This window comes from Colius striatus, chromosome W, assembly GCF_028858725.1.
Source record: "Colius striatus isolate bColStr4 chromosome W, bColStr4.1.hap1, whole genome shotgun sequence".
Lineage (NCBI taxonomy): Eukaryota > Metazoa > Chordata > Aves > Coliiformes > Coliidae > Colius > Colius striatus.
Window position 1 is genome coordinate 3,238,683 of NC_084789.1, and position 25,264 is coordinate 3,263,946.

A 25,264-nucleotide genomic window follows, 5' to 3' on the forward strand; every position below is an offset into this window, starting at 1 on the left:
AGGGAGGTGCAACCCATACTGCCTTCCCCAGCCATTTCCCTGGGTGCACTACAGGGACCTTGTCTCTTCCCACAGTATGTAGTGGTTTTTTTTGGGCAGGACCAGGATGGTTAGTTGAACCTCTGCTGTTAACCAGGCGAGTGACTTCTGCAAAATTTTTATCCCACTGCTTCCATGCCCCATTGCTCAGTGCTCTCAACATGGTCTTAAGTAATCCGTCATATCTTTCAATCTTTCCAGAGGCTTGTGGGTGATAGGGGATGTGGTATATCTACTCAATGCAATGTTTCTTTGCCCAGGAGTTTATGAGATTATTTTGAAAATGAGTCCCATTGTCTGATTCAATTCTTTCTGCAGTACCGTGTCACCACAAAACTTGACTTTCAAGACCCAAGACAATATTTCAGTCAGTGGCATGGTTTACAGGGTATGTTTCCAACCAACCGGTAGTTGCTTCCACTATGGTGAGTATATAACACTTGCCTCGGTGTGTTCGTGGAAACGGTCCAACGTAGTCAATTTGCCAGGCCTCACCATATTGAAAACCCAGCCATCAGCATCTTTTCCAGGGAGACTTGATTTGTGTGATTCGCTTAATTGCAGCACATGTTTCACATTCGTTGGTGACCTGTGTAATGGCTTCCATGGTCAAATCCACCCCTCGATCACGAGCCCATCTATATGTTGCATCTCTTCCCAGATGTCCTGATCTTTCATGGGCCCATCGAGCTATAAATAGCTCACCTTTACGCTCCCAGTCTAGGTCTACCTGAGCTACTTCAATTTTGGCAGCTTTGTCTACCTGTTGGTTGTTTCATTGTTCTTCAGTGTCACGGCTTTTCGACACGTGAGCATCTCCATGACATACTTTCAGAGTCATGTTTTCCACCTGAGCAGCAATGTCTTGCCATAATGCAGCAGCTCAGATGGGTTTACCCTTGCACTGCCAGTTGGTCTTCTTCCAGTGCTGTAGCCATCCCCATAGAGCATTAGCCACCATCCAGGAGTCAGTATAAAGATAGAGTAATGGCCACTTCTCTCATTCTGCAATCTTTAGAGCTAGTTGGATGACTTTCACTTCAGTAAACTGACTCGACTCACCTTCTTCAGTGGCCTCAACAACTCGTCATGTGGGACTCCACACAGCAACTTTCCACTTACGATGATTTCCTACCACACAGCAGGATCCATCAGTAAACAAAGCATAATGCCTCTCATCTTCTGATAGTTCATTATATGGTGGTGCCTCTTGGGCACGAGCTACTTCCTAAGGAAATGCTCAAAAATCCCTGCCTTCTGGTCAGTCCATGATCTCTTCCAGGGTTCCTGGGTGATTAGATTTCCCCAGATGAGATCATATAATCAGCATCATCCACGCACCATATGTAGCGCTGAGTGCATGATGCGTAGAAGGGGTTTTCCCTTTGAACATCCAGTGTAGCACAGGAAGACGTGGTGCCAAGAGGACATGAGCTTCTGTGCCAATGACTTCTGAAGCAGCTCGAAGTCCCTCATATGCTGCTAGTATTTCTTTTTCAGTTGGGTTGTAGTGGGCTTCTTATCCTCGATATCCTCGATTCCAAAACCCTAATGGTCGACCACGAGTTTCTCCAGATATTTTCTGCCAGAGGCTCGAGGTGAGACCATGTTCTCCAGCGGCAGTGTAGAGGATATTTTGCACATCGGGTCCTGTACGGATAGGCCACGGGGCGACATCCAGAGGCACATGCTGATGCCCATCTTGCCATTTTATGCCCAAAAACTACATTTCTTGTGCAGGTCCCTTTACTTTGTTTCTTTTTACAGCAAAACCAGTTTTTAGGAGCCTCTGAATTATTTTCTCCCTTTCTCAAACACTTCTTCTGCCTTGTTGCCCCATACAATTATGTCATCAATGTACTGTAAATGTTCGGGGGCATCACCCATTTCCAGCACAGTTTGAATTACACCATGACAAACAGTAGGACTATGTTTCCACCCCTGGGGCAATCGATTCCAGGTATATTGGACACCACTCCATGTGAAGGCAAATTGTGGCCTGCACTCTACTGCCAACGAAATTGAGAAAGATGCATTAGGAATGTCAGTCGTAGCATAGCACTTGTCTGCTTTTGACTCCAGTTCGTACTGGAGCTCTAACATGTCTGGTACAGCAGCACTCAGTGGTGGTGTCACTTCATTCAGGCAATGATAGTCTACTGTTAACCTCCACCCTCCATCAGATTTTTTCACAGGCCATATGGGACTATTAAATGGAGAATGAGTTTTGGTAATTACTCCTTGAGCCTCCAGTTGATGAATCAACTCATGGATGGGAGCCAGGGAATCTCGGTTTGTGTGATACTGCCTCCGGTGCACCGTCCTGGTAGCAACTGGTACCTGTTGCTCTTAACTTGCAGTAATCCCACAACAAAAGGGTCTTCTGAGAGGCCAGGTAAACTGGAGCGTTGTTTAATTTTCTCTGTATCGACAGTGACTATACCAAAAGCCCATCGAAACCCCTTGGGGTCTTTGAAGTACCCTCTCCTGAGGTAATCTATGCCAAGAATTAAAGGGGCCTCTGGATCAGTCACAATGGGATGCTTTTCCCATTTGTCCTCTGTTAAGCTCACTTCAGCCTCTAAGACAGATAACTCTTCACATCCCCCTGTCACTCCAGAGATCCAGACAGAATCTGTGCCTCTATACCTTGATGGCATCAATGTACACTGTGCCCCTGTGTCTACTAAGGCTTTATACCTTTGTGGGTTTGATGTGCCAGGCCATCAACCAAACACAGTCCAGTAGATTCTGTCATCCCTTTCCTTCTCCTGGCTGGAGGCAGGGACCCTCTATTTCTGTTCTTCATCAGAATATTTGCTATCTGATCCTTGCAATTTTAGACCTGAAGTCTCCTCATTGACATCGAAGGAAGTAGTTGCAGTTCTATATCTTGGGGATTGCTGATTGTCCTCTTTTGTTCTGGCAGCTTCTATGCTGACAGCCCTCTTGGGTGGTCCTTTTCTAACAGCTGTCTTCCCCCTTAGATCACATACACGCGCTTCCAGCTTAAATGTGTGTTCCTCATATCCTCTCCTTGGCCACGCAAAAAGTGAAAGAGTTCATTTCGTGGTGTACTCCTGCGTCTGGGACTTCCTTTTCCGCTGGTAGAGGCAGTGGATGACCAAATTCTTGGGGCAGTTCTGACAGTCAGGCCGTCATTCCACACTGGTGAGGAGGTGCACAGGCTCTCTTCATAGTTTTGTAACCAAGAAGATATTCTCTCCACTGTTGGTATATCCATGTCTGGGTGATACACCATTGCCAAGATATTAGAATACGTAGCTGGGGAACTCTGAATCACTTTTCTCCACATGGCCCGTTAACACTGGACATGATCTGGATCTGTTGAGGCCTCAGCATTATCTAGATCAGTATAGATGACTTCCATCACAGCTAATTCCCTTAGGTATTGGATGCCTTCATCTGCTCTAGTCCACTTTCCTCGGGCATTTACAAGATCTTCCTTGAATGGGTATCTTGCCCTTACACTTGAGAGGAGCCGTTTCCAGAGACTGAAAATTGAGGTCTTCTTTCCAATGCCTCTATCATGTCCCTGGTCCCTAGAAAGAGATCCTAGCTGTTGGGCTTCTGTATCCCAACATCTGAGCAGCCAGGCACCAATCTGCTCACCTGGCTGGCGACTGTAATTGTTGCAGATACACAATTATTTTAGTTAAAACTTACAATCACAATAAGTAGTCAAGCACTGGTTAAGCACTTGTTAACCATCTAGCAATAGTTCAGTCAATTAGCTAAGCACTTACAAATAACTCAAACACTTTTTAAGTCAGTATTAATTTGAATCACATAAGGATCAAACTGCAAGAGTTACATACCACACCTGATAGGGACCTGTTATATTAGCTACCAGACCCTGGTGAATCTATTTATTAGGTTAACCTAGCTGTTACCTTAACTACAAGACCCAGGTAAATGTATGTGTTAGGTTACCTTGGCTGTTACCTTAAATGTTACTAAAACAAAGGGAATCAGTCAAGGTGAAGGACTAAATTGATAGATGGAAATTTTATGCATGCTTGTGTTGACAAATGTGATTCTTTTTTTTTTGAGCTGTCTAAAAACTCTTAAAATGGTAACTAACAAGGAAGCACATATGAAGGAGCTATCCTCCCTGTTTTCCCATGGCTGCACAATTAAGAAGTGCCGGCTTATCTATATTCCTGTGTAGATAAGTTTTTCTCGATTTGGGATTCCTCAACATAATCTTTTCGTATATCTCGAAGTTCTGATGAGGTGAGGGACCCAGTAGTTTCTATTTCCTTTTTGATTTCTTTCACTCCTTCTCCTGATCTCCTTACTGAAGGACAAGCTGCTTCTTCTAACCTTTCCTCTTCCTCCTCTTCTGCCCTTACTAATCGATGATATGGACTTGACCTCCTTATCCACTGTTTCTTTTTAACTACTGGGGAAACCACTGTGGTTGTTGTTTGATTCCCTGACTCAACCATGGTGATCTCAGATAGAATTTGAGTTTCCACTTTAACCATAGTTAAAGGACTAGAGTGCGGTTCGGTATGCAGAGGCTAGGCCCCAGTATAGTGCCTGAACCTCATGGGCCTCATTGGGGTAGGCAAGACAAGACACCTTTCTATCAGGTGGCGTGCCAGTAATGCAGGGTTTTTTATCTGTTCAGCTGTAAAATCCCAGGTTACAGGAGGTGATAACCGTCCTAGGAATTTGCCCAAATTCATCCACACACCCTGCCACCCAGGGACTGTCTGCTTCAGGGGGCATTTTAACATGTTTCCTTCCCAAATTTGTCCTCTCTGATACCCAGATGAGTCCAGATTCTACAAAATATGTAATATACCAGCTATATTAAATAGTAATATTAAAACTCTCATGTAAGGGTGACTAAGGACCTGGGAATTCTTTATAACAAAATTGTCTACATCAGTCCGAGCAAACTGGAAAGAGGTGCTTTGCCCCATGACCTCCACAAAATAGCTCCCACAGCACAGTAAATCCATCAGTAATAGAATGCGACTCACAATTATTATTTCGGCCATCATGTTCCCACATCCTTTCATTCTTTTCACAAAATCATACAGCCAACTTAGCAAAGCTATCAAGGTTAAAGCACAGCACAGAGTCAGTGTTAGTAGCATCATGTTCCCAAACATTACAAAGTGTAAGATAAGTCGCATTACAGAAAGACTCTGTTACCAGCACAGGAACTTTGCACTCATTGGCTTACTCTAATTATAATGCATTTAATGTAAAACTGCTATTATCTCACCCACATTGGTTGCCAAAAAGGTTGAGGTAGTTTGACCCTGGCTCGATTCCAGTTGCCATCCACACCGCTCTATCCCCCACTGCCACAGCAAGTTAGGGAAGGGGAGGAAATAAGATGGGAGTCTCGTGGGTTGAGATAAGAGCATTTTAATAAAGAAACCGCAAAGTCGTGCGCAAGGGAAGCAAATGAAAAGCAGATAAAGTTGTTACTCTCTACTTCCCATTAGCAGCGATGTCTGGCCACCTTACGAGAAGCAGGGCTTCGGTATGCGTAGCGGTTGCTTTTGGAAGGCCAGAAATGAATCTTTCCTCCTTTTCCGTCTCCTCTCCCCTAGTTTATTTTACTAAGCTGATGCACTATGGTATGGAATATCTCCTTGGTCAGCCTGTGACAGATGTTGTGGCCGTGCTCCCTCCCAAGATTGTGCTCACCCACAGCTATTTGTGAAGGTGGGGGAAGGAATGCTGGAGGGACAGCCCCCATGCTGTGCGAGCAGTAGTCATAATATTTATATCAACAGGTAGCACAACACTGTAAGAGCAACTGTGGAAAATCACTACCGTCAGAGATCAAGTACAGCCACCTTTTCAGTTGCTTTCCTGTGGGAGCTATCTCCAATTCCCCGCCATCTCAGTTCCCGTTTGAAATACAGGATGCCGGTAGAAGTTACGTCACTGCGTCTGGGAGCTACAAGAAAGCAGGTACGCAGATCCCACTTACAATGGTACGTAGATCCCCGTGCAGCCTATCAGCCAGCATTGTGCAACTATTGCAGCTGCTTTTCCTGTAGGAGCTATCTGCAATCCTGCGCACTTGGCCTGCTCAGCTCCCTTTGAAAATACAGACTGTCAGGAGAAGTTACACCACTGCGTCTCGGAGCTACAAGAAAGCATATACGCAGAGCTCACCTACAGTGGTACGTAGGTCCCCGTGTAGTCTATCAGCCAGCACTGTTTCACATTTGCAACTGCTTTCCTGTGGGGGCTATCTCCAATCCCGCGAACTTGGCCTGCTCAGTTCCTATTTGAAATACAGGCTGTCGGTTCATATTGCGCCACTGTGTCTAGGAGCTACAAGAAAGTAGGTACGCAGAGCCCACCTACATTGGTACCTAGGTTCCCATGTAGCTTATCAGCAAGCACTGTGCGACCTTTGCAGCTTCTTTCCTGTGGTAGCTATCTCCAATCCCACGCACTTACCCTGCTCATCTCCCATGGAAAAAATACAGGCTCTGTATAGAATTTATGCCACTGTCTCTGGGAGCTACAAGAAAGCCAGTACGCAGACCCCACCTACAGTGGTATGTATGTCTTCGTGTAGCCTATCAGCCAGCACTATGCTGTTGCAGATACACAATTATTTTAGTTAACAACTTATCATCACAATAAGTAATTAAACACTTGCTAAGCAGTTGTTAATCACTTAGATCTCACTTAGTTGGGCCCAGGGAAAGACCAATGAGCCTGCCAGTTAGATGGAGCAAAAGTTCCGCTTGGTTGGGCTAGAGGATCCTCGTGTTGGTATTGGGAGCCTAGGCGCTGCCTGTAAGGCGAACCTGAAAGCAATCACAGGTTGGCATTGGTATTACAACCTGTAAGTCGGACACGGTGATCCAGGGCTGATATTGATAATTGACAATTGGCAATTGGTATAATTGGGCCCACATAAGTATATGGTAAAGGTACCTCTTGGTTTTGGTTTGTACATTGATTTGTACATTGGTTTGTATATTGCTTTGTGTATATATATGCATATTATTTTATATTGTGTTGTGAGATTTCTGTGTGTGTGTGATTGAAACGTGCAAATGCGCACGAAGCGAGTGCGGAGCTTTGATCCGCAGTTCTGTGATCCCATGAGGGGTGCAGCCAGAGAGAAGCGAAGCGAAAGAACTAAATGATTGTTGAGAAAGTATTTGTAACTAAAAGAATTTTGAAATGGGAAACAAAGTACCTGAGAATTCACCCCTTGGATGTTTGTTTGCACACTGGAAGGAATTTAAGGGTGATTTTCGCAAAGACCAACTTATAAAGTACTGTAATCATGCGTGGTTGTTGTATGATTTGAATAGTGGGGAAAGTGGCCCTTAAATGGGACTTTGAATTCTAATGCAATCTTTCAATTAATGTTATTCTGTAAGAGGGAAAGAAAATGGGATGAGGTCCCATATGTAGATCTTTTACCTTCGAGAAAAAACAGATTGGCAAAAGAAATGTGAATTAGATAAGCAGGCATGTACCCAAATGTCATTAACCGTAAAAAAGATGAAGGCTAAAGAGAATTGTTCTGCCTGTACCCTTACTAAAACTTGTTGCAAACATTTGGCTATAAAACAAAAGGAAAAGGAGTGTGATAATACGTAGTCGGAATTGGACATAGCTCCATCTGCCTCCATAGCTCCTATTCCATTATATCCCCCTCTTCCATCATCATCTGATTCTGAGGCTGATAGCCCAGACGGGTGACCGGCACTAGGACTTCATGATTTAGGTCCCAGCCCAAATAGTAGTAGATCGAGAGAGGAGGAGGAATCAAACTTGGACTCGTCTCCACCTATATCCAGGAGAACGAGACAGCGTACTCATTTGATAACTCCTCTAAAAACACGGGAGGGGAGACCGTTGATAGCCCCCTTGAGACAGGGAGTTGGGCAACATAGACCAGTGTATGTAGAAGTGCCCTTCTCTCCCTCAGATCTAATAATATGGAAAGAATCAACTGGTCTTTATAGAGAGGATCCTGGTAAAGTGGGGAGAAAAATGGAAATGATAATGAAAACGCAAAATCCTAATTGGGAGAATATACAGGTGATTTTAGATACTCTTATGGACTCTAGTGAAATACAAATGGTTTTGAGAACTGCTCAAATGCGGGCAGAAGATGTCCGTACTCGGACAGTAGGGTGTACCATAGATCAGAATTTCCCTACAGGGGACCCACAATGGGATCCGAATAGGGACGATCATATGCAGAGACTGAAAAGGTACCAACAGTGGATTATATATGGGGTCCAAAATGCCATGCCCAAAACTATAAATTGGTCTAAATTATATGATGTGAGACAGGAGAAGAAAGAATCCCCAACAGCATTCTTAGAAAGGCTGAAGGAAGCAGTTTGTAAATATACCAACTTGCAACCTTAAGCTGAAGAAACCAAGGCACAACTAGCCTTAATATTTCTGGGACAATCACAGGAGGACATTAGAAAGAAACTCCAAAAGTTGGAAGGAACAGCTATACGAAATTTGGAAAAATTAGTGGAAGTAGCTTGGAAAGTTTATAACAACAGAGATAAAGAAAATGAGATAAGGAAACAAAGACAATTACTTGCAGTAGTGAATAGGATCCCTGGATTTTCAAATCAAGGACGGGGACAAAGCTCTATGAGAGGAGGGATGAGAGGAAGGGAAAGAGGACAAGTTGGCAGAACCCCCCTTGGAACTAATCAATATGCTTTTTGTGGGGAAGAAGGACATCGGAAAAATGAATGCCCTAAATTAGCTGGTCAACATGCTAAATTGATGGTCTTGAGAGAATATATGGATTGACGAGGACCAGAGGTGAACCCAGTTGAGCCTCTGGTTACAATTAAGCTGGGAGAAAAAGATGTTACATTTTTGGTGGATACAAGTGCAACCTTTTCTGTATTAAACAGCCAAAAAGGAAACCTTGGAGCCAAACCATTATATTAAGCCCAAAATCTATCCATTTTACATGGGACAAAGAAAAGCAGGAAGCTTTCCGAAAGCTTAAAATAGCTCTGATGAAAGCCTCAGTCTTAGGCTTGCCAGATTTAACCAAAGACTTTCAGTTATTTGTTCATGAACAACAGCATTTGTCTCTAGGAGTTCTAACGCAGAAACTAGGAAGCTGGAAGAGACAGGTGGGATATTTCTTCAAACAACTGGACCGGGTGAGCAGGGGATGGCCTTCTTATCTGCGAGCAGTAGCTGCAACTGTCACACTGATCCAAGAGGCAAGAAAGCTGACCTTGGGAAGGACTATTACAATCTATGTCCCACATATAGTAACCACAGTCTTGGAGCAAAAGGAAGGACATTGATTATCCCTGAGTTGAATGATGAAATAACAGGTAATTCTAACTGAGCAGGATCATGTGGTGTTGAAAACAACTAATCTATCAAATCCTGTACTGTTTCTGAGTATTTCAAAGGAAGAGCAACAACTGGAACACGACTGTGTTGAAACCATCAAACATACATATTCCAGTAGAGAGGACCTGAAGGACGATCCTCTTGAAAACCCTGAATGAGAACTGTTCACAGACGACAGCAGCTTCGTCATGAATGGAACTCGCCACGCAGGATATGAGGTAACAACTGAAAACATGGTAACAGAAGCAAATGCACTGCCAACTTCTGCACAGAAGACAGAACTGATTGCATTGACACGTGCTTTGAAATTAAGTAAAGGAAAACGAGTTAGTATTTGGACTGATTCAAAATATGCCTTTGGAGTAGTCCATGTCCATGGCGTCCTGTGGAAAGAAAGAGGACTATTGTCTTCCCAGGGAATAAACATTAAGCATCAAAAGGAAATATTGCAACTGCTAGTGACAGTGCAGGAACCAGTTCAAGTGGCAATCATGCACTGTAAAGCACATCAGACAGGGAACTCAAAGATAATTGAAGGAAACAGATTAGCAGATCAGACTGCTAGGAAAATAACAAAACACACAGTCTCACAAATGGCAATCATCCCCACCAGAACAGTAGTGCTTCGTAAGGAGCCACCAAAATATTCAAGGGAGGATGAGAAATTGCCAAAGTTACTAAATGCAGAGAAAAATTCAGAAGGATGGTAAACAACAAATACAGGTCACGTAGTATTGCCTCCCTTAATCATGAGAGGGATGTTGCAAACAAAGCATAGGGAGTGTCACTGGGGTGTAGAAGCTATGACTCAGCTTCTGAAAAGTAGTATAATATCAGTAAAAATGTAGAAATGGCCATAAAAACTGGAGTGTAACAAGGAGATTATTGGCAAATTAATTTTACAGAATTACCTAAATGCAATGGATATAATTATGTGTTGGTTGGGGTTGAAACCTTTTAAGGATGGCCAGAAACCTTTCCTTGTCGCACCAATCAGGCTAAGGAAACAGTTAAATGGCTCCTGCAAGAAATTATTCCAATGCTTGGAGTTCCATTTGGAATATCTTCAGACAGAGGACCACATTTCGTGGCCAATGTAGTACAAGAGGTAAGGAAAGACCTAGGAATTTCCTGGGATTTACACGCCCCTTGGAGACTGCAATCAAGTGGCAAAGTGGAAAGAATGAATAAGACCATAAAAAGACAAACTAGCAAAATTTGTCAGGAAGTCAAATTGAAATGGCCTCAGGCACTTCCACTTGCATTGCAACAAATAAGAGTGAAACCTCGAAGTGCAATGTCAGTAAGTCCTTATGAGATAATGTATGGAAATCCCTATGAGGTTCCTGAACCAAATCAGAACATTCATGTGACAGGAAAACAAGATGTATATAACTATTTGCTTTCTCTTGGAAAAACTCTAAGCAGACTCCAAACTACGGTAGTGTGGAATCGACCTCTGACTTTGGAAAATCCAGTTCACAACATCCTGCCTGGAGATTACGCCTACATAAAGACCTGGAAGAAAGAACCTCTGCAAGGATGTGGAAGGGACCATACCAGGTGTTGCTGACCACCTTCACTGCAATCAAGATTGTCGAATCAGATGCCTGGATCCACTACACTCGGGTGAAGAAGGCACCCTCATGTCCATGGCACCAATCAGCAGATACACAATTATTTTAGTTAACAACTTATCATCACAATAAGTAGTCAAGCACTTGTTAAGCACTTGTTAATCACTTAGTCATAATTTAATCAATTAGCTAAGCACTTGCATATAACTCAAACAGGTATTGATTAAGTATTTGTTTTAATCACATAAGGATCAAATTCCAAGAGTTACATACCACACCTTATAGGGACCTGTTACCTTAGCCAGGAGACCCTGGTGAATGTATTTGTTAGATTTCCTTAACTGTTACCTTACCTGCAAGACCCTGATAAATGTAATCGTTAGGTTACCTTGGATATTACCTTAGTTGTTAGTAAAACAAAGGGACTGATATCTTTTTTTGACCAAAAATCCAGTACACAACATCCTGCCTGGAGATTACGCCTACATAAAGACCTGGAAGAAAGAACCTCTGCAAGGATGTGGAAGGGACCATACCAGGTGTTGCAGAGCACCTTCACTGCAATCAAGATTGCAGAATCAGATGCCTGGATCCACCACACTCGGGTGAAGAAGGCACCGTCAAGTCCTCTGCCAAGTCCTCTGCAAGTGGGAGAATGGTAGGAAATCTTGAGGTATTGAAGTTAACTCTGAAACATAAATAAGTTTTTGTTTTTGTTGTTTTTTCAGTCTATGGTGGTGGAAACATGGATCAAAATTGGATGATCAAATCGATTTGTATTGAATGTTCAGGCTCAGACTCCAGTTCAAAAAGAAATAGACTCGGAACAGGTATTTTCAATACCAGGAAAAACTCAGGAGGAAAATCTGATGATAGGCTTGGTTAAGGAATTCGCACATCTGCCAAATGTCTCCCAAATTACTGCTTGCCTACCTATACCACTGGCAGTGGGAGAGTCCATTCCTTGGGGAAACATAACCATGAATTTGACCACTGTTAAGAAAAATGGGACTGCACACTGTAAACAAAAAGCAGTGATAAGTTGGGAAGAGAGAGTAGATTACATTAGAAAGCAATGGACAACCCCCGGTAATAGAGTGGACTGTTATAAGTTGCTAAATTTTCAATTTACCACCATAGGAAGATTTGGAGATGTTGGGTGGTGCAGATATGATGAACCAAAAACAAGGAATGTGTCCCGAATGACTATGAAATGGGAATGTGAACAGGTTAACAGAACAGCAAACAGGGAGGAGGAATGGAATTCATTTTGGGGTCTTAGTGTAAACTTACAATTCAGTTACAGGGCTAAGACATCTTGGTGTTTTGAATGGGATGGACTTGAATTCATAGTAAGCAGGTTAGTATTAGATAGAAGTACTTTGACAAGAGAAAAGAAAAAAGGTTCCTTGGTGGGAATGTGAATAAGTATACAATTGCAGCACAGCGAGCCAAGCAGCTCAGCGTGTACCCCAATTGGCAATAGCCCTGAAGATTGGTTGTTTATGCACAGGACTGAAGAACAACTTAAACGTGACCAGCCTCTGGAGAATTAACTGTCAAAGATATATGATTCCAAGCCCAGGACATGTGGTCTGGGCTATGAGTGATGGCACATGGACATCTCATCTGCCAGTAGATGGGAAAGTTAAACAAATAAGCATTTGACATGAGTGAAAAGATCAAAATTAGACGATGATGATTGGAATGATCCAGGTACTGGAGTAAAAATTGGCTGGGTGCTAGAACCTCTCTTAAATCCTATAGCATACTACCGGAATAGAGGGTGGCTGTATAGATTGACTGGGAAGGTTGAACGGTTGGCAAATGTGACAAGAAAGGCATTTCAACAACTGAATTTACAATTACAGGCTACCTCTAGAATGGCATTGCAAAATAGAATGACTCTGGACATGCTGTTGCTGAAGGAACATGGAGTGTGTGGGCTCCTAAAAGACAGAGTAGACCATTGCTGCATACACATTCCAAATGTCACCACAGATGTAGAACACGATTTAGTTCAATTAGACAACATAGAAAGGGAAACACAGGAATTTAGGGAAGACATAAACAGAAGCTGGATGGATAAAGTTTTTCAGGGACTGGGCCTGGACTTAAATCCTGGATAAAGTCACTGATTGAAACACTTTTATTATTGATTATAATGTTTTTGGCAATCTATTTTGCATATTGTTGCATCAAAAGAGAAATAATACAAAGAACACGATGGAGCAATAGAATGTTGACAGCATTGACATGACACAATGATTGGTTCAAAGGTAATCAACCACCATATGACAATCATGGTTTGGTTATGGAGACAACTGAAATATAAGATTGAATTTATTGGAATGTGATTATCAGTACTTTCAAAGAGGGGAAATGTTGCAGATACACAATTATTTTAGTTAAAACTTACAATCACAATAAGTAATCAAACCCTTGCTAAGCACGTATTAACCACTTTGTAATGGTTCAATCAATTAGCTAAGCACTTGCAAATGACTCAAACACCTATTCATCTGAATCACACAAGGATCATACTGCAAGAGTTACATACCACACCTGATAAGGACCTGTTACCTTAGCTACAAGACCCTGGTAAATGTATTTCATAGGTTTCCTTAGCTGTTACCTTAACTACGCGACCCTGGTATATGTATTTGACTGTTACCTTAGTTGTTACTAAAACAAAGGGACTGATGTCTTTTTTTGACCAACCACTGTGATTTTAGAAATTTTTTGTTTGTTGTGAACCAATCAATGAGAAGGACTAAATAGATAGATGGATATTTTAGGCATGCTTTTGTTGACAAATGTGATTCTTTTGTTTGAGTCCTATAAAACCCCTGAAAATTGTAACTAACAACGAAGTACATATGAAGGAGCTATTCCCCGTGTTTTCCCAACGCTGTATAATAAAGAAGTGTCTGCTTATCGACATTCCTGTGCAGATAAGTTTTTCGCGATTGCAAATCCGTCAACAGTTTTGGTGACTCAGATGTTACCACTGTAGGTGGAATCTGCGTACCTGCTTTCTTGTAGCTCCCAGTCGCAGAGATATAGATTCTACTGGTAGTCTGTGTTTTCCAAGAGAGGTGGGAAGGCCAAGTGCACGGGATTGGAGATAGCTCGCACAGGGAAACAGCTGCAAAGGTGGCACAGTGCTGGCTGATAGACTACAAGGGGACATTACTACCACAGTTATTGGGGTCTTCATACCCGCTTTCTAGTACCTCCCAGACGAAGTGGCATAACTCCCCCCGGCAGCCTGTATTTTTTCAATGGGAGCGGATCAGGCCAAGTGTGCAGGATTGGAGATAGCTCCTACAGGAAAGCAGCTGCAAAGGTGGCACAGTGATAGCTGATAGGCTACACGGAGACCTATAAACCACTGTAGGCGAGGTCTGCATACTTGCTTTCTTGGCGCTCCCAGAGGCCGTGAAGTAACTTCTACGGGCAGTCTGTATTTTTTAATTGGGGGTTGAGCAGGCCAAATGCACGGGATTGGACATAACACCCACAGAAAAGCAGCTGCAAATGTAGCACATTGCTGTCTGATATGCTACACGGGGACCAATGTACCACTGTAGGTGTGGTATGCGTACCTGCTCCTTTGTAGCTCGACGACACAGAGGTGTAAATTCTACTGGCAACCTGTATTTTCAAAGAGAGCTGAGCAGGCCAAGTGAACGAGATTGGAGATAGCTCCCACAGAAAAACACTTACAAAGGTGGCACAGTGCTAGTTAATAGACTAAATGGGGACCAACGTTCCACTGTAGGTGGGGTCTGGGTACCTTCTTTCTTATAGCTCCCAGACGCCGAGGCGTAACTTCTGCAGGCAGCCTGTATTTTCAATGGGATCTAAGCAGGCAAAGTGTGTGGGATTGGAGATAGCTGTAACAGGAAAGCAACTTCAAAGGTTTAAAAGTGCTGGGTGATATGCTACTTGGGGACCTACATTCCACTGTAGCTTTTCTGTGCGTACCTACTTTCCTGTAGATCCAAGACGCAGTGACGTAACTTCTACAGGCAGCATGTATTTTTTCAAAGGGAGCTGAGCAAGCCAAGTTGCCGGGATTGAAGATAGCTCCCACAGGAGAGCAGCTGCAATGGTTGCACAGTGCTGGCTGATAGGGTACACGTGGATCTACGTATCACTGTAGGTGGGGTCTGCGTATCTGCTTTCTTGTAGCTCGAGAGACAGTGGCGTAACTTCTACTGGCAGCCTTGATTTTCAATTGGAGTTTAGCAGGCCAAGTGCACGGGATTGGAGATAGCTCAACAAGGAACGCAGCTGCATAGGTGGCACAGTGCTGGCTGCAAGGCTACATGGGGATCAACGTACCACGGTAGATGGGGTCTACGTACCTTCTTTCTTGTAGCTCCCAGGCACAGTGGCGTAAGTTATACCGACATCCTTTATTTTTTCAATGGGAGCTGAGAAGGCCAAGTGTGTATGAGTAAATATATCTCCCACAGGAAAGTACATGCAAAGGTGGCACAGCGCTGGCTGATGGACTACACAGGGATCAACGTACCACTGTAGGTGGGGCCTTCGTACCTGTTTCTTGTAGCTCTCAGGCACAGTGGCGTAACATCTACTTGCAGCCTGTATTTTCAATGGGAACTGAGCAGTTCAAGTGTGCGTGATCGGAGATATCTTCCACAGCAAAGCAGCTGCAATGGTGGTACAGTGCTGACTGATAGTCAACACAGGGATCAACGTACCACTGTAGGTGGGATATTTGTACCTGTTTCTTGTAGCAACCAGAACCAGTAGTGTAACTTTTACTGGCAGCCTGTGTTTCAAACAGGATCTGAGCAGGTCAAGTGCTCGGGAATTGAGATAACTCCCACAGGAAAGCAGCTGCAAAGGTGACACAGTGCTGACCGATAAGCTATAGGGGGATCTACGTGCCACTGTAGGTGGGGTTTGCGTACATGCTTTCTTGTAGCTCTCAGACGCAGCGGCGTAACTTCTACATACAGCATGTATTTTTTCAATGGGAGCTGAGAAGTCCAAGTGCATGGGATTGGAGACAGCTCCCACAGGAAAGCAGCTAAAAAGGTTGCACAGTGCTGGCTGACAGACTACACCGGGACCTACGTACCACTGTAGGCATTGTCTATGTACCTACTTTCTTTAATCTTCAGATGCAGTGGCGTAACCTGTACCTGCAGCCAGTATTTTAATGGGAGCTGAGCAGGCCTAGTGCGCAGGATTGGAGATAGTTCCAACAGGAAAGCAGTTGCAAAGGTGACACATTGCTAGCTGATAGGCTACACGTGGATCTACATACCGTAGTAGCTGACGTCGGCATACCTGCTTTTTTATAGCTCCTAGACGTAGTGGCGTAACTTCTACCAGTAGCTTTTATTTTCAATGGGAGCTGAGCAGGCCAAGGGAGTGGGAAAGAGATAGCTCCCACAGGAAAGCAGCGGCAAAGGTTGCACTGTTGATGGGTCCACAGTGATGAAAAACTTATCTACACAAGAATGCAGATAAGCCAGTCACTTCTTTATTATGCAGCACTGGGAAAACAGGGGGGATAGCTCCTCCAGATATGCTTTGTTGTTAGTTGCCATTTTCAGGGTTTTTATACAGCTCAAACAAAAGAATCAGTCTATGGTCGTAGAAACATGGATCAAAATTGGATGGTCAAATCAATTAGTATTGAATGTTCAGGTCCAGACTGAAGTCCAAACAGAAATAGACTCGGAACAGGTAATTCCAATAACAGGAAATTAAATAAGACATGAACACACCCTGGATAGATAAAGTTTTTGAGAGACTGGGCCTGGACCTAAAATCCTGGATAAGGTCACTGATTGAAAAATTTCTGCTACTGATTATCATGTTTCTGGAAAACTATTTAGCGTATCGTTGCATCAAAAGGAAAATAATTCTAAGAACATGATGAAGCAATAGAATCTTGACAGCATTGTCAAAAGACAATGATCGGTTCAAAAGTGATCCACCACCATATGAATATCATGGTTTTGTTATGGAGACAACAGAAATACAAGAGTGAAAGTATTGGAATGTGATTATCAGTACTTTCAAAGGGGGGAAATGTTTGTTGGGAACCAATAAAGGTGAAGGGCTAGATTGATAGATGGACGTTTTATGCATACTTGTTTTGGCAAATATGATTCTTTTGTTTGAGCTGTATAAAACCCCTGAAAATGGTAAGTAACAATGAAGCACCTATGGAGGAGCTATCCCACGTGCTTTCCCAGCACTGCATTCTGCATTCCAGCATAGAGAAGTTTGTTGCGATTACGTGGGATTGCAGATAGCTCCCACAGGAAAGCAGCTGAAAAGGTGGCACAGTGCTGGCTGATAGGCTACACCGCTACCTACGTACCACTGAAGGTGAGATCTGCATACCTGCTTTCTTGTAGCTCCCAGACGCAGTGGCATAACTTCTACCGACTGCTTGTATTTTCAATGGGAACTGAGACAAGGGCTCGGGACTGGAGACAGCTCTTATAGGAAAGCAGTTGCAATGGTGGCACAGTGCTGGCTGATAGGCTACACGGAGACCTACGCACCACTGTAGGTGGGATCTGCGTACCTACTTTCTTGTAGCTCCCAGATGCAATTGCGTAACATCTACTGGCAGCCCCTATTTCAAACGGGAGCTGAGACGGCGGGGGATTGGAGGTAGGTCCCACAAGAAAGCAGCTTAAAATGTGACTGTACTGGGTCTGGGATGTTAGTGATTTTCCACAGCAGCTCTTGCAGTGCTGTGCTTCCTGTTGATATCAATATTATGACTACTCCTTGCACAGCATGAGGGCTGTCCCTCCAGCATTCCTTCCCCCATCTTCACCACTAGCTGTGGATGAGAACAATCTTGGGAGGGACCATGGCCATAACAGCTGACCCAGGCTGACCAAGGAGATATTCCATACCATACGACATCAGCTCAGTAAAATAAAATGGTGGAGGTGTACAGGAAGGAGAGGCAAGATTCATTTCTGGCCTTCCAAATACAACCGCTATGCGTACTGAAGCCCTGCTTCTTTGGAGGTGGCCAGACATCGCTGCAGATCAAAGGTAGAGAGTAACAGCTTTATCTGCTTTTGCTTTGCTTCCCACGTGTGCGACTTGGCTGTTTCTTTATTAAACTACTTTTAACTCAACCCATGAGATTCCCATCTTATTTTATTCCATGCCCTGGTTTGCTGGGGAGATGGGGCATAGAGCGGTGTGGTTGACACCTGGCATCCAGCCAGTCTAGAACTACAGCAACTTTTTTGGCACCTAACATGGGGCAAGATAATAGAAGTTTTACATTAAATGCATTGTAATTATAGTAAGCCAATGAGTGCAAAGTTCCTGTGCTGGTCAGGGAGCCTTGTTGTAATGCAGCTTATCTTACATTTTGTAATGTTTGGGGACATGATGCTACTAACACTGACTCTGTGCTGCGCTCTAACCTTGATAACTTTGCTAAGTTGACTGTATGATTTTGTGAAAAGGATGAAAGGATGTGGGAACATGATGGCCGAAATAATAATTGTGAGTCGCATTCTATTACTGATGGATTTACTGTGCTGTGGGAGCTATTTTGTGGAGGTCATGGGGCAAAGCACCTCTTTCCTTTTTGCTCGGACTGATGTAGACAATTTTGTTATACAGAATTCCTAGGTCCTTAGTCACCCTTACATGAGAGTTTTAATATTACTAATTAATATGGCTGGTATATTACATATTTTGTAGAATCTGGACTCATCTGGGTATCAGAGAGGACAAATTTGGGAAGGAAACATGTTAAAATGCCCCCTGAAGCGGCCAGTCCTTGGGTGGCAGGGTGTGTGGATTTATTTGGGCAAATTCCTAGGACAGTTATCACCTCCTGTAACCTAGGATTTTACAGCTGAACAGATAAAAAACGCCTGCTTTATTGGCACGCAACGTAATAGAAAGGTGTCTTGCCTACCTCAATGAGGCCTATGAGGTTCAGGCACTATACTGGGGCCTAGTCTCTGTCTACCGAGCCGCACTATAGTCCTCTCATAGATCTATGGTTGAAGTGGAAACTCAAATTGTATCGGAGATCACCATGGTTGAGTCAGTTGCAGTCCAGTCCTCTCAGAGAACTATGGCCGAGGGGGAAATTCTAACTGTATCTGAGAAAACCATGGTTGAGTCAGGGAATCAAACAACAACCACAGTGGTTGCCCCAGTAGTGAAAACGAAACAGTGCATAAAGAGGTCAAGTCCATATCCTCGATTCGTAATGGCAGAAGAGGAGGAAGAGGAAAGATTAGAAGAAGAAGCTGGTCCTTCAGTAATGAGACCAGGAGAAGGAGTGAAAGAAATCAAAAAGGAAATGAAAACTACTCGGTCCCTCACGTCATAAGAACTTCGAGACATACGAAAATATTATGTTGAGGAACCCCAAATTGAGAAAAATTATCTACACAGGAATGCAGATAATCAGGCACTTCTTTATTATGCAGCACTGGGAAAACAGGGAGGATAGCTCCTTCATATGTGCTTCCTTGTTAGTTACCATTTTCAGGGTTTTTATACAGCTCAAACAAAAGAATCACATTTGCCAACACAAGCATGCATAAAACGTCCATCTATCGATTTAGTCCTTCACCTTGATTGGATCCCAACAAACACAAAATTTCCAAAATCACAGTGATTGGTCAAAAAAAGATATCAGTCCCTTTGTTTTAGTAACAACTAAGGTAACAGCCAAGGTAACCTAACACATACATTTACCTGGGTATTGTAATTAAGGTAATTAAAGTTAACCTGATAAATACATTTACATTTATCTGGTAGCTAATATAACAGGTCCCTATCAGGTGTGGTATGTAACTCTTGCAGTTTGATCCTTATGTGATTCAAATTAATACTGACTTAAAAAGTGTTTGAGTTATTTGTAAGTGCTTAGCTAATTGACTGAACTATTGCTAGATGGTTAACAAGTGCTTAACCAGTGCTTGACTACTTATTGTGATTGTAAGTTTTAACTAAAATAATTGTGTATCTGCAACAATTACAGTCGCCAGCCAGGTGAGCAGATTGGTGCCTGGCTGCTCAGATGTTGGGATACAGAAGCCCAACAGCTAGGATCTCTTTCTAGGGACCAGGGACATGATAGAGGCATTGGAAAGAAGACCTCAATTTTCAGTCTCTGGAAACGGCTCCTCTCAAGTGTAAGGGCAAGATACCCATTCAAGGAAGATCTAGTAAATGCCCGAGGAAAGTGGACTAGAGCAGATGAAGGCATCCAATACCTAAGGGAATTAGCTGTGATGGAAGTCATCTATACTGATCTAGATAATGCTGAGGCCTCAACAGATCCAGATCATGTCCAGTGTTAACGGGCCATGTGGAGAAAAGTGATTCAGAGTTCCCCAGCTACGTATTCTAATATCTTGGCAATGGTGTATCACCCAGACATGGATATACCAACAGTGGAGAGAATATCTTCTTGGTTACAAAACTATGAAGAGAGCCTGTGCACCTCCTCACCAGTGTGGAATGACGGCCTGACTGTCAGAACTGCCCCAAGAATTTGGTCATCCACTGCCTCTACCAGCGGAAAAGGAAGTCCCAGACGCAGGAGTACACCACGAAATGAACTCTTTCACTTTTTGCGTGGCCAAGGAGAGGATATGAGGAACACACATTTAAGCTGGAAGCGCGTGTATGTGATCTAAGGGGGAAGACAGCTGTTAGAAAAGGACCACCCAAGAGGGCTGTCAGCATAGAAGCTGCCAGAACAAAAGAGGACAATCAGCAATCCCCAAGATATAGAACTGCAACTACTTCCTTCGATGTCAATGAGGAGACTTCAGGTCTAAAATTGCAAGGATCAGATAGCAAATATTCTGATGAAGAACAGAAATAGAGGGTCCCTGCCTCCAGCCAGGAGAAGGAAAGGGATGACAGAATCTACTGGACTGTGTTTGGTTGATGGCCTGGCACATCAAACCCACAAAGGTATAAAGCCTTAGTAGACACAGGGGCACAGTGTACATTGATGCCATCAAGGTATAGAGGCACAGATTCTGTCTGGATCTCTGGAGTGACAGGGGGATGTGAAGAGTTATCTGTCTTAGAGGCTGAAGTGAGCTTAACAGAGGACAAATGGGAAAAGCATCCCATTGTGACTGATCCAGAGGCCCCTTTAATTCTTGGCATAGATTACCTCAGGAGAGGGTACTTCAAAGACCCCAAGGGGTTTCGATGGGCTTTTGGTATAGTCACTGTCGATACAGAGAAAATTAAACAACGCTCCAGTTTACCTGGCCTCTCAGAAGACCCTTTTGTTGTGGGATTACTGCAAGAGCAACAGGTACCAGTTGCTACCAGGACGGTGCACCGGAGGCAGTATCACACAAACCGAGATTCCCTGGCTCCCATCCATGAGTTGATTCATCAACTGGAGGCTCAAGGAGTAATTACCAAAACTCATTCTCCATTTAATAGTCCCATATGGCCTGTGAAAAAATCTGATGGAGGGTGGAGGTTAACAGTAGACTATCATTGCCTGAATGAAGTGACACCACCACTGAGTGCTGCTGTACCAGACATGTTAGAGCTCCAGTACGAACTGGAGTCAAAAGCAGACAAGTGCTATGCTACGACTGACATCGCTAATGCATTTTTCTCAATTTCGCTGGCAGCAGATTGCAGGCCACAATTTGCCTTCACATGGAGTGGTGTCCAATATACCTGGAATCGATTGCCCCAGGGGTGGAAACATAGTCCTACTGTTTGTCATGGTGTAATTCAAACTGTGCTGGAAATGGGTGATGCCCCCGAACATTTACAGTACATTGATGACATAATTGTATGGGGCAACAAGGCAGAAGAAGTGTTTGAGAAAGGGAGAAAATAATTCAGAGGCTCCTAAAAACTGGTTTTGCTGTAAAAAGAAACAAAGTAAAGGGACCTGCACAAGAAATGTAGTTTTTGGGCATAAAATGGCAAGATGGGCATCAGCATGTGCCTCTGGATGTCGCCCCGTGGCCTATCCGTACAGGACCCGATGTGCAAAATATCCTCTACACTGCCGCTGGAGAACATGGTCTCACCTCGAGCCTCTGGCAGAAAATATCTGGAGAAACTCGTGGTCGACCATTAGGGTTTTGGAATCGAGGATATCGAGGATAAGAAGCCCACTACAACCCAACTGAAAAAGAAATACTAGCAGCATATGAGGGACTTCGAGCTGCTTCAGAAGTCATTGGCACAGAAGCTCATGTCCTCTTGGCACCACGTCTTCCTGTGCTACACTGGATGTTCAAAGGGAAAACCCCTTCTACGCATCATGCACTCAGCGCTACATATGGTGCGTGGATGATGCTGATTATATGATCTCATCTGGGGAAATCTAATCACCCAGGAACCCTGGAAGAGATCATGGACTGACCAGAAGGCAGGGATTTTTGAGCATTTCCTTAGGAAGTAGCTCGTGCCCAAGAGGCACCACCATATAATGAACTATCAGAAGATGAGAGGCATTATGCTTTGTTTACTGATGGATCCTGCTGTGTGGTAGGAAATCATCGTAAGTGGAAAGTTGCTGTGTGGAGTCCCACATGACGAGTTGTTGAGGCCACTGAAGAAGGTGAGTCGAGTCAGTTTACTGAAGTGAAAGTCATCCAACTAGCTCTAAAGATTGCAGAATGAGAGAAGTGGCCATTACTCTATCTTTATACTGACTCCTGGATGGTGGCTAATGCTCTATGGGGATGGCTACAGCACTGGAAGAAGACCAACTGGCAGTGCAAGGGTAAACCCATCTGAGCTGCTGCATTATGGCAAGACATTGCTGCTCAGGTGGAAAACATGACTCTGAAAGTATGTCATGGAGATGCTCACGTGTCGAAAAGCCGTGACACTGAAGAACAATGAAACAACCAACAGGTAGACAAAGCTGCCAAAATTGAAGTAGCTCAGGTAGACCTAGACTGGGAGCGTAAAGGTGAGCTATTTATAGCTCGATGGGCCCATGAAAGATCAGGACATCTGGGAAGAGATGCAACATATAGATGGGCTCGTGATCGAGGGGTGGATTTGACCATGGAAGCCATTACACAGGTCACCAACGAATGTGAAACATGTGCTGCAATTAAGCGAATCACACAAATCAAGTCTCCCTGGAAAAGATGCTGATGGCTGGGTTTTCAATATGGTGAGGCCTGGCAAATTGACTACGTTGGACCGTTTCCACGAACACACCGAGGCAAGTGTTATATACTCACCATAGTGGAAGCAACTACCGGTTGGTTGGAAACATACCCTGTAAACCATGCCACTGACTGAAATACTGTCTTGGGTCTTGAAAGTCAAGTTTTGTGGTGACACGGTACTGCAGAAAGAATTGAATCAGACAATGGGACTCATTTTCAAAATAATCTCATTTGTAAGTGCTTAGCTAATTGACTGAACTATTACTAGGTGGTTAACAAGTGCTTAACCAGTGCTTGACTACTTATTGTGATTGTAAGTTTTAAATAAAATAATTGTGCATCTGCAAAAATTACAGTCACCAGTTAGGTGAGCAGATTGATTCCTGGCTGCACAGATGTTGGGACAGAGAAGCCCAACAGCTAAGATCTCTTTCTAGGGACCAGGGAATTGATAGAGGCATTGGAAAGAAGACCTCAATTTTCAGTCTCTGGAAACGGCTCCTCTCAAGTGTAAGGGCAAGATACCCATTCAAGGAAGATGTTGTAAATGCCTGAGGAACGTGGACTAGAGCAGATGAAGGCATCCAATACCTAAGGGAATTAGCTGTGATGGAAGTCATCTATACTGATCTAGATAATGCTGAGGCCTCAACAGATCCAGATCATGTCCAGTGTGAACAGGCCATGTGGAGAAAAGTGATTCAGAGTTACCCAGCTACGTATTCTAATATCTTGGCAATGGTGTATCACCCAGAGATGGATATACCAACAGTGGAGAGAATATCTTCTTGGTTACAAAACTATGAAGAGAGCCTGTGCACCTCCTCATCAGTGTGGAATGACGGCCTGACTGTCAGAACTGCCCCAAGAATTCAGTCATCCACTGTCCCAACCACGGGAAAAGAAAGTCCTAAACGCAGGAGTACAGCACGAAATGATCTCTGTATCTTTTTGTGTAGTCAAGGAGAGGATATGAGGAAATGGGATGGTAAACCCACTTTTAAGCTGGAAGCCCGTATACGTGAACTAAGGGGGAAGACAGCTGTTAGAAAAGGACCACCCAAGAGGGCTGTCAGCATAGAAGCTGCCAGAACAAAAGAGGACAATCAGCAATCCCCAAGATATAGAACTGCAACTACTTCCTTCGATGTCAATGAGGAGACTTCAGGTTTAAAATTGCAAGGATCAGATAGCAAATACTCTGATGAAGAACAGAAATAGAGGGTCTCTGCCTCCAGCCAGGAGGAGGAAAGGGATGACCAAATCTACTGGACTGTGTTTGGTTGATGGCCTGGCACATCAAACCCACAAAGGTATAAAGCCTTAGTAGACACAGGGGCACAGTGTACATTGATGCCATCAAGGTATAGAGGCACAGATTCTGTCTGGATCTCTGGAGTGACAGGGGGATGTGAAGAGTTATCTGTCTTAGAGGCTGAAGTGAGCTTAACAGGGGACAAATGGGAAAAGCACCCCACTGTGACTGATCCAGAGGCCCCTTGTATTCTTGGCATAGATTACCTCAGGAGAGGGTACTTCAAAGACCCCAAGGGGTTTCGATGGGCTTTTGGTATAGTCACTGTCGATATAGAGAAAATTAAACAACGCTCCAGTTTACCTGGCGTCTCAGAAGACCCTTTTGTTGTGAGATTGCTGCAAGTTGAAGAGCAACAGGTGCACCGGAGGCAATATTGCACGAACCGAGATTTCCCTGGCTCCCATCCATGAGTTGATTCATCAACTGGAGGCTCAAGGAGTAATTAGCAAAACTCATTCCCCATTTAATAGTCCGATATGGCCTGTGAAAAAATCTGATTGAGATTGGAGGTTAACAGTAGACTATCATTGCCTGAATGAAGTGACACCACCACTGAGTGCTGCTGTACCAGACATGTTAGAGCTCCAGTATGAACTGGAGTCAAAAGCAGCCAAGTGCTATGCTATGACTGACATCGCTAATGCATTTTTCTAAATTTCACTGGCAGCACAGTGCAGGTCAAAATTTGCCTTCACATGGAGAGGTGTCCATTATACCTGGAATCGATTGCCCCAGGGGTGGAAACATAGTCCAACTGTTTCTCATGGTGTAATCCA